This window comes from Saccopteryx leptura, chromosome 8, assembly GCF_036850995.1.
Source record: "Saccopteryx leptura isolate mSacLep1 chromosome 8, mSacLep1_pri_phased_curated, whole genome shotgun sequence".
NCBI lineage: Eukaryota > Metazoa > Chordata > Mammalia > Chiroptera > Emballonuridae > Saccopteryx > Saccopteryx leptura.
This window is the reverse complement of record NC_089510.1, coordinates 70321381-70331514: the sequence shown is the minus strand read 5'-3', so window position 1 is coordinate 70331514 and position 10134 is coordinate 70321381. Positions and strand designations below refer to the sequence as shown.

Sequence of the window (10134 nt, the reverse complement as noted above, 5' to 3'; positions counted from 1 at the left end):
GATGAATTGGGAAGTATTTCCTCCTGCTTTCCGGAAGAGATTGTATAAACTTGATGTTAATTCTTGGTAGAATTCTTCACTGAAAAACATCTGGGCCTGAAGATTTCTTTTTTGGAAGTTTTAATTACAAATTTATCTTTTTAAAATGGTTATAGGAGTATTTAGATTATTTATTTCATGTTAGTTGTTTTGGTAAGTTTTCAAGGAATTAATTCATTTCTTTTAAGTTGTTTTAAATGTTTGAGTTTGAATTTATGAGGTATCATTGAAATTATTTTATTAGTATATCTTTTTCTTTTTTTCTTTACTGAGAGAGACAGAGGAAGGGGAAGAGATGAGAAGTAACAATTTGTAGTTGTGGCACTTTAGTTGTTCATTGATTGCTTCTCATATGTGCCTTGACCGGGGGACTCTAGCCAAGCCAGTGACCTTTGGGCTCAAGCCAGCGGCCTTGGGATCAGGTCAATGATGCCATGCTCAAGCTGGCAAACCTGCGCTCAAGCCAGCGACCTTAGGGTTTCCAACCTGGGACCTCAGCATCCCAGGTTGATGCTCTGTCCACTGTGCCACCACCAGTCAGGCCATATTAGTATATTTCTAAAATGGTCACATGGTCATACAATAAGTATAGGTGATAAAAATATGTAATTTTGCAGAGTAAATCTAGAATTTATGGAAATAACACAGACCGTTTCTGAAATGCACAGTATTTCTGTTTTTTTCTTCTATGTTCTTAAATTTAAGGCATAAAAATATACCAAGTCTTGAAAATTTCTAGTAAGTATATCTTAAAGTGAGATTTATTTAAAGTGATTTTTTTTTCACATCCAAGAACTGAGCCTGAGATAGAGCTTCCTCCCTCACCTGACTCAAGGTCTGCTCAGTTGTCACCAATTGAGGGAGTCCTTCCCTGGCCTCCCATTTGAAATAGGGCTCCTATGTACTTGCTTACTGTCTGTTCCCTCACTAGAAAGTAAGCTCTGTCAGGGCAAGGACTGTATTTTGTTCCCCTGCTGTGTCCAACAGTGTCTAGTATCTAGAAAGTCCTAACTATCTGGTTATTACATAAATGCTTAATTCAGGTTCACATAACTGGTGATACTTTAGGTCCTGTTTATTGGGGTGCCCTTGGATTAGCCTGTACATTTCTCATTTCTCATATCAAGGTGTAAAATTCAAATCTTAAATTTTAAAAGAAGCTCCTTTGAGGTCGTCTAACCCAATACCCTTCAGAGTAGCAGTCCTGCCTGCTGTGTACAGGCCTGTTTTGTGGGAGCGTTCTGAGTGACAAGGCTTATTACTCACAGCTTAGTGCTATTCTCACATAAGCCACTCACTGTTTCCACCCCACTACTTGGTGACCTCCTTGCCATACCATAATTCAGTTTCGAATCCTGCAAGTCCATAGTTTAGTACAGCACACGGCCTGTAAGCATTTTTCCTGAAAATGATATTTCACCATCCATTAGATGTGGTAAAGAGGCTGTGCTCCTTCCCGGATTGTCAGACTGTACGCCACAGTGACTTCTTACTCCACCCATCAGATCACCCAGTTTGAGGCTGGAAATGAGCACACACTAATCTTTCAGTATCACGGTGATTAAACTCCTCTCAAAGGGCCTCAGCCAGAGTGCTCTGCCAGGCAGCCCTGGGTCTCATCCTCAAGGAGAAAGCTGAGACCAATACTTTCAAAGTTCAGACATGACACAAGGTAGAGAATGCTTTTTTGTTTCCTGATTATCAAGTTTTCTTAAGTTGATTATCACGTTTTCTTTTGAAGCCTCATAGGAACATACCTCTTTGACTTCATTTCCTGCTGATGTGTTTTATGACCAAGTAGAGATCTCCACACATCATGGATGCACCCATAGAGGCTGAATTGTCTCCCTAACGTTACAGAAATGGGTCTCTTTCCCCCATGCACCGGGTCTTCCTGCACCTGGTGCTGATCCCTTCCTATTCCTTTAGCTCGTCCCTTCTCATGGTCCACCTGCCGTATCCTCTGTACCTGCCTCAACTTTACTGGACACTGTGACTAGATGTGGATCTCTGCCCAGGCGGGCTGGCTCATGGTTTCTCCTTCTAACTCACACCCTGGAGCCTCAGATGCCTTTGATTTCCCCGTGACTATTTCCTCTTAATCATCCTGTGATTGAGTGTTTGTCTACCTGGAGACCTCATCACCTCCTAGTGATGAGCACAGGAAAGACCACGACGGATTGGCCGCCACATGCATGTATTGTCCCTACCCCCACACCTTATCATATCTACTAAATTGTTGCCCAACTCTTCCTAAGACCTCAGGATGCCAGCAGTTTGTTACCTCATGAAGTAGTTTAGTAGTTTCATTGAGCTCTCTGTTAGAAAGTTCTTCCATCTAAATTGAGCCAGAATATGTGATCTCCCAAGTAACCCTCGTAATTTTTACTCAGGTTAATTCTGACCTTTAGAGCAAAACAGGAAAAAACCTAATGTATTCATCTCACATTTAAGAGTGTTCATTTCCAAATTCATTAATATATTCTCATTGAATGCCTGTTGTGTCATTTTTTTTTTTCTTTTTTGTATTTTTCTGAAGCTTGAAACGGGGAGAGACAGTCAGACAGACTCCCGCATGCGCCCGACCGGGATCCACCTGGCACGCCCACCAAGGGGCGACGCTCTGCCCCTCCGGGGCGTCGCTCTGCGGCGACCAGAGCCACACTAGCGCCTGGGGCAGAGGCCAAGGAGCCATCCCCAGCGCCCGGGCCATCCTTGCTCCAATGGAGCCTTGGCTGTGGGAGGGGAAGAGAGAGACAGAGAGGAAGGAGGGGGGGGGTGTGGAGAAGCAAATGGGCGCTTCTCCTATGTGCCCTGGCTGGGAATCGAACCCGGGTCCCCCGCATGCCAGGCCGACGCTCTACCACTAAGCCAACCGGCCAGGGCCTCATCTTTTCTTTTTTAAAAACATTTTTTAATTTATTTATTGAGTTTAGAGAGAGAGCAAGGGAGAGAGACAGAGAGGCGGAAACATTGACCTGTTCCTGCATGTGCCCTGACTGGGGATCAAACCCACAACCTGTGCACAAGGACCATGCTCCAACAAACCGAGTTATCCAGCCCAGGCTGTCATCTTTCTTTCATCTTTTTATGGTAAATAAAAAACAGCTGCATTTTTCACAAGGGATTCTTGGCCCTGGACAAACTTAGTATAAAGTGGTCTGTTCAGAACTTTCTTTTTAATTATTGTACATCCATGCACAGAGTTTTTGTTTCTAATTAAACAGTGACAGGCAGATAAGGTTTTCAGGGCTGCATCTCAACAGACCGAGTGCCCTTTGTGTAACTGTTAGGTTTAAGTGCAGTTTTGCAACATGAAAACTGCAGTGATCTATAATTAGTTGGGAATCTTCATTGGGATATATCTGATGCATGCTGTAATTGGGGAGGGGGAAATTCCCCTTCTATCCTTGAGTTCTTATTGCTGGACTAATAATAAAATTGACAAAATACCAGATTAACAGGGGAAAAAGCTATTTAATATGTGTGCATGTAGGTCATCAGTGGTACTTTGAGAAATAATGAACCAGCCAGCTTTTTATACTTTTATAGACAAAGAATATATTTGTGAAGAATTGACAAGACAAAGAAATTTAGGTGTGGGTGCTCATTAGTGAGGAATCTAAATAGAGTTTCGGTAGTAAGTTAGTAAAGGGGGAACAGATTTATTTATGGAAGCTTTTTGGTCCTGGATTCCTTAACGTTATTGATTCGAGTGCCTCCCTTAGCTCCCCTGCAGCAGGGGGCCAGCGTACTTTAACTGCAGAGATTGGTTTCCTGTATTCAAGGCAACAAACCAGTGCAGCAGGATCTTCTACCAGCTGCTTGTCAAGTAACTTGAATTCAAAGTAATCAATATGCCACTGTGGGATATTTTGGGGTGGCCTGCCCTGGGCCCCAACACTATTATCAAAGCTCACTGCTATATTAACTATGAAATTACGCTTTTCTTAACAAAGCTGTAGGATCAAAGCTGAAGATCAAGGCTGTATAAGACACAGTTCCCTATTGAAAAGATACTCATTTTTAAAGGGAATAATAACCAGTGAATACATATCAGAAAAGTTTGCCTTGGAGCTGTGAACACAGAGCTCGTTTCACTACTCACATGGTTACACATAGAAGAATAATCTAGGAAATGTTCGTTTTAGTTCTTTAATTATCTAGATGGTATCTTTAAGAAGCTGAGGATCCCAAGTCTGACAAGGCACAAAAATCTAATTAAAAATTAGATACTTAAAAGGATTTTACCTTGAAGCAGTTTGATGAGTTGTAAACTCAGGAGTGATTCTGTGTCATGCTGTGTGAAAGTTGTTTTCAGACCAGCATTTGTGAAAGTATATGTGAACAGTTGAACCCTTAGCCACGTATGTCAGAAGTCATTTGACAGAGCCATCATTTCCACAACATAATTTACAGTTTTTGACTTTTAGATCCAAAAGGTAATTCTGGCACTTGAATGCTATCTGGGAGCAACTTGTCATGCCTGCTTTGTGGAATCGATGTTCAAAATGAAATGCAGACAATGCACACTGTCGCAGCACATACTGGTTATTGATCCTCTAGGAAGAACCAGATGTGTTAAATTGAAGATATCTTTGTAAGTATTACCATATTTTTCCTAAGGCATTTTTTTTAAACCAGTGATATGTGGGGATATGAGAAAGAAAAATAATTAGCCTCATTGTATAAGCCAGTTGCTATGATGACTATCTAGAGGTGATACTAAGACTTTTCTTTAATAGACTTAATTTTTTTAGAATTGTTTTAAGCTTACAGACAAATTGAGAAGATGGTACATAAAGTTCCCATATACCTCATACCAAGTTTTGCATATTATTAACATCTTATATTAGTATGTTATATTTGTTAAAATTAATAAACCAACATTGATACATTATTATGAACTGAAGTCCAGAGTTTATTCTTATTCCCTTAGTTTTTACCCCTCTTTTCTGTTCCAGGATCCTACCCAGGTCACCACATTACACTTAATTGTCATGTTTCCTCTTAACTATGACAGTTTCTCAAATTTTCTTTGTTTTTGTTGACCTTGACAGTTTTGAGGAGTATTGATTCGATAGTGTGTAGAATACCTTAGTATTGAAATTTGTCTGATCTTTTTCTTCAGGTTAGACTTGGGTTAGAGGCTTTTGGGAGGAAGATCACAGAGTAAAGTGCCATTTCCTCATTACACCAGGGTCTGACTGTTGATGCTGACCTTGAGCCCCTGGCTGAGGTAGTGTTTGTGAGGTTTCTCCACTGTACAGCTGTCCTTGAGCCCCTGGCTGAGGTAGTATTTGTGAGGTTTCTCCACTGTGCAGCTCCTCTTCCCCTTCCTGTTCCACACCAGCGTCTTCAGAAGGGACTCTCTATGCACAACCCACACTAAAAAGTAAAACTTATTTTTTATTTTATTCTTTAATTGAATTTATTGGGGTGACATTAGTTCACAAAACTATAAGGTTTCAAGTGTACAATTCAGCAAAACACATGTGCATACTGCATCGTGTGCCCATCGCCCAAGCAAAGCATCTTTCTGTCTCCATTCTCCCCTCTGCCCCCTCCACCAGCCCCACACCCCCCTTTTCACCTGGCTAGCACCACACTGTTGGCTATGTCTATGTGTTATGTAAATATGTTCATTTTTTAACTTCCCAAAATGGATCAGATGCTTGTTTGGGATGAAGCAAATAAATATGTCGAGACAAGGGATCAAATCCATGAGATTTATAAGAAATTAAACTTAATATTCAGGTGTGACATGATTTTTTTGTAGTGGCAGGTTGGGTTAATTTTTACAATATAGCTGTGAAGTGCTATATTGTTTTTTCCCCTGCTGAAAGCAATTGTTTCCTACAATCTCTGTCTGGCTCATTTCTGTAGTAAGACAGGGACGCTTGGTCTCAAACATTATTCTTCCAAATAGTATTATGAAATCTGCTTAACTGATATGTCAACATAGTCAGTCATTGTCTCTTTTTAAGGTTGCTGCATTCTGCCTGATGTCAATCCATCTGTTACAGGTAATCAGTTCATGAGATTCCATTTTATATTCTGGTTAAGAAGGAAGAATTGACCCTTGAAAAGGTCTATGTTTTATAATAATTTTGAAAGAGGATAATGTTTTTCTAATTGTATACCTAAAACTTATAGCCAGGATTTTTTTTAACTTTCTTATTTAAGCTCTGTCCTGAAATAGCAGAACATAGTATCATGTCTAAGTATTTGTAATAAAGCTGGTAAACACAAGAAGAAAAACAACAGTACCAGGTAGTAGAAAAACTAAGATGAACCTCTTTTTTTAAAACCAGAATACTTTGTTCTAAGATTTGGTGCAATAATATCTGTATTTAGGCAGAATTTATAGAATGAATTTCACTTAGTCTCTTCCAATGGTAAGGATGAGGAGTTAGAAATCAAATGGCTTTTTATTGTGACGCTGATATGAATTAACATTTTTCTGAAATATTGTAGGGAAGGAAATTGTATGTTCTTTATGAGAGACCAACAAGTACATAGGCTGTTCTTTTTTTTTAATTTATTTATTCATTTTAGAGAATAGAGACAGAGAAAGAGAGAGAGAGAGAGAGAGAGAAGGAGGAGGAGCAGGAAGCATCAACTCCCATATGTGCCTTGACCAGGCAAGCCCAGGGTTTTGAACCGGCGACCTCGGTGTTCCAGGTCGACGCTTGATCCACTGCACCACCACAGGTCAGGTGCATAGGTTGTTCTTTTTCAGAACACAGGGCAAAGAGTAGACTGGCTTCTGAAAAAAATATTATATGTGCTGGAATTTCCATTTCTGATGTGATAGGAGTGGCTATTCCCCAGTACTGTAATTATGACACTGTTAATATCTAATTGATTCCTTAATAAACTGAAGCAGGATCTAGTAACAACGTAGCTGTGAAGTGCTATGTTGTCTTTGCCCCTGCTGAAAATAAAACTGTTTCCTTTCTAGCCCTGTGGCCATGGTGCAGTAGGTGCAGTAGCCACAAGGGATGTATGGTCTCACACATGGTTCCCAGCTTGAACGCCGAGTCGACCAATGACTCCTGAGCATTAAGTCTGTTAATGTTTTGCAGGTGGTGACAGAAAGAGACATTATCAAGAAGGAATTCAGATACGGGACAAGCCACATTTTGATTACAGTGACTTATTGGCAGTTCAATTCCTTATTTAACTATTAGTTATCTCCCAAAAGTTGGTTTTGAGGGGAAGATTTTAAGTTGACTTTGTCAGTTCAAGCTACGTGGGGAGGGCGGGGGTAAAGATCACACTCCACAGTGAGCTCTGTGCTATCTGTGCAGTTCATTATTGTTTCGTGGCCAGAACAGTGCACAGCAGTTGATTTTGAATCAGATTGTGAGTATGTACTATTATGACTCAGGCTCATGATTTTTATGTACAACTAGTGTCTGTGGTTATAAACTGATCTGCCCACTACTTGTGAAAACAGTATTCTTAGATGAGTGTCATCTTCATTGAACTACTTGCTTTTATTCCAGTGAATTCAAGTTCTGTATCACTTTCCAAGTGGAATTTTGTCAGCCAGACAACCTCGAAAATCTGATAAATGAATCAGGAGAATAATACACCTTAGTAACATGCTAAGATGTATTTAAATTTTACTCTGGGAAGATTTGTGGTTGGTCAGAAGACAGTAGGAAAGCAAATGTCTGAAATTAAAAGTTCAGATTTTGGACTTAATATTCAAAGGAAAAATCAATAATGCTGTTAGATCTTGTCTTAACTCGCACTTTTTTTTTTGTCATGTTACTCAAATCTTGTGCTTTCTTGGTGATTCCTTTATAACTGGAATTTTCTCAGCATTTTCTAGCTTCAAATTGTATTGACCTTGGCATAGGTATAGTGGCTTTATCATTAAATAAACTGAATTATGTCCTGCTACTAATGTAAAAATAACTTTGCTTAAAAAATATTAATTAATTGATAAGAATAGGTGACAAAGTGGTGCTCAGAAATGGCATTGGCCTGATTTGGGACACAGATTCATTTCTGATTGGTTGTATTATGTGTTTTGGTGGAGAGCTGTGGTGGTAAACATATTTCAGTCATTTGTGTTACAGTGTAGGAGGTGATCAGAAAACAGTGATAAATATGGGTTACCATGGAAGAGTTTGGGAGCTCCTCCCATCCCATATACTAGAAAAGTTTTAAGTATTGGGTCAAGTCTGTCCAACAGAACTTTCTGCAGTTATTTGTGCTGACCAATGGGCCACACATGGCTGTTGAAATATGGTTAATGTAACTGAGGAACTGAGTTTTCTATTTTAATTAATTTAAATTTAAATAGCCACATGTGAGTATTCTATTGAGCAGCATAGTCCTGAATAATTCTTAACATTATAGAGTTTATATTTGCAATTTATAGTTCCAATCTGTGTCAAAATGGATTACATACTGTTCTTTTTATTTTTCCCCTGGCGTTTTCATCTGTCCCAGGCTGACGCCCGCTCTTGGCCCACTTTGGTATGAATTTAATTTCAGTGCCCCAAACACAATACTGTTATCTGCTTTATAAATAATAATGCCCAAGATGCCTAATAGAATCTGATCTTGCAGCCAGACTATTCTTTTGCACTAGCCTACAAAAGAAATCGTTTCTTTTCCCCCAGATACTGTGATTAGCATCTAGCGCTCTGATTACACATACTCTGTGTACAATCTTGGGAAATAAGCAGCAACTGATGGTTAAGAAGTAGCTCAAATTGTTAGTAGTTCATGTAGTGTTTAGTAAGTAATAGTCTGATGAATAATTTTTCTTTTGTTCAGAATTGGCAGTAGGAGGAACATTGGGCGGAAAGCTATGGCCTTAATTAAGCATTGAAGAAGACAAGAAGATTCTTCACGAGATTAAGACTTTCTGCCACTGAATGGGGCTGACTGATTTAATTTCTGGGATGAGATAGTTTTGAATGCAGAACTCACTGTTGCTGAGTAGGCATTCACAACATGCACTGTACTCTTTCTTTGGAAATATTAGAATCTTCTCTCAATACTCATAACAGATCAAAAATACAGGTTTTGATAGAAAGTGATTTCAGTTGTGAGCTCTGAGGAAAGTCATTGGCTTAATCCTCTTTCAAGTTAAGCTGTTGGGGTTGGGTATGAAAGATGAGGTTGTAAAAATCTTTCTTAGAAGTTTATTTCCTAGTTTTATAAAAATAGTTATACTGAGTTTTCTATCAGTTAATAGTATATTTGTGGACTGAAATATATGTGCTATATAAAAGCAACCAATTACATTCAATCAGTATATCTGCCTTTATTGTGTTAGTCATCAGACTGAATAGAATAAATTTTAAAACAAATTTTTAAAGAAAATATTTTAATTCATTTTGTTTGGTATTGTGTTTTTATTCAGCAAAGCATTTTATTACTGGTAAGCACTAACAATCATATCCTAGGGTTAAATCCAGAAAAATTTTGATATTGAATGTTTAATAAATAACAATAAAATATATTTTTCTTTAAAGTTGTTTGTTATTCTTTAAGATTTGTACTTTTTGTCATAACTTCTTATTTTCAAAAGAAGATGATAAAACAACACTCTATGGTAAATATTTTATTCTAGTTACAAAGAATACAACAAATAGGGCTTCTTTTTTATTGCTTTTGAAAGAGAAAAAGAAAAGAGAAAGTGAGAAGCATCAACTTGTCATTGCTTCACTTTAGTTGTCCATTGATTGCTTCTTGTCTGTGCCTTGACTGGGGAGCTCAAACCAAGCCCAAACCAGCGACCTTTGGGCTCAAGCCAGCAACCGTGGGGTCATGTTAATGCTCCCTCGCTCAAGCCAGCGACCCTGTGCTCAAGCTGGTGAGCCTGCACTCAAGCCGTCATTCTTGGGGTTTCAAACCTGGGGACTCAGTTTTCCAAGTTAACACTATGCACAATGCCACTACCAGTCAGACACAAATGTGGCTTTTCATAAAAAGGCTTAATAGTTCCAAGTTAGCTGCTTCTTGGCGGCAGCACCGAGACCGCTCCATAACAGATGTGCAGCAGTACCATCTGCCAAGCACTGTCTGCTTTGAGAATAAAGAATCCTTAGAAAGCAAGATTTCTCC

The 10134-nt window shown here is 39.0% G+C and overlaps 1 long non-coding RNA gene and 2 other non-coding genes across 4 annotated transcripts in view; all 3 read left to right on the top strand.

The window, feature by feature from the left end:
• The window catches only part of LOC136379954 (uncharacterized), a 14909-nt gene extending 5455 nt beyond the window's left edge, over positions 1-9454 (top strand). The window contains exons 2-5 of one of the 2 annotated variants that reach the window (XR_010746825.1): positions 4473-4639; positions 6027-6065; positions 7128-7407; positions 8839-9454. This is a non-coding gene — a long non-coding RNA (uncharacterized lncRNA). Of the gene's footprint in view, positions 1-4472; positions 4640-6026; positions 6066-7127; positions 8143-8838 lie in introns of those variants that run through there. The other variant, XR_010746824.1, reaches the window with a different exon arrangement.
• Positions 5823-5953, top strand: LOC136380228 (small nucleolar RNA SNORA63). Its single transcript, XR_010746904.1, has one exon. It is a non-coding gene; the product is annotated as a small nucleolar RNA SNORA63 (small nucleolar RNA).
• LOC136380273 (small nucleolar RNA SNORA81) lies at positions 6211-6385 on the top strand. Its single transcript, XR_010746939.1, has one exon. It is a non-coding gene; the product is annotated as a small nucleolar RNA SNORA81 (small nucleolar RNA).
• Positions 9455-10134: the final 680 nt, after the last annotated feature.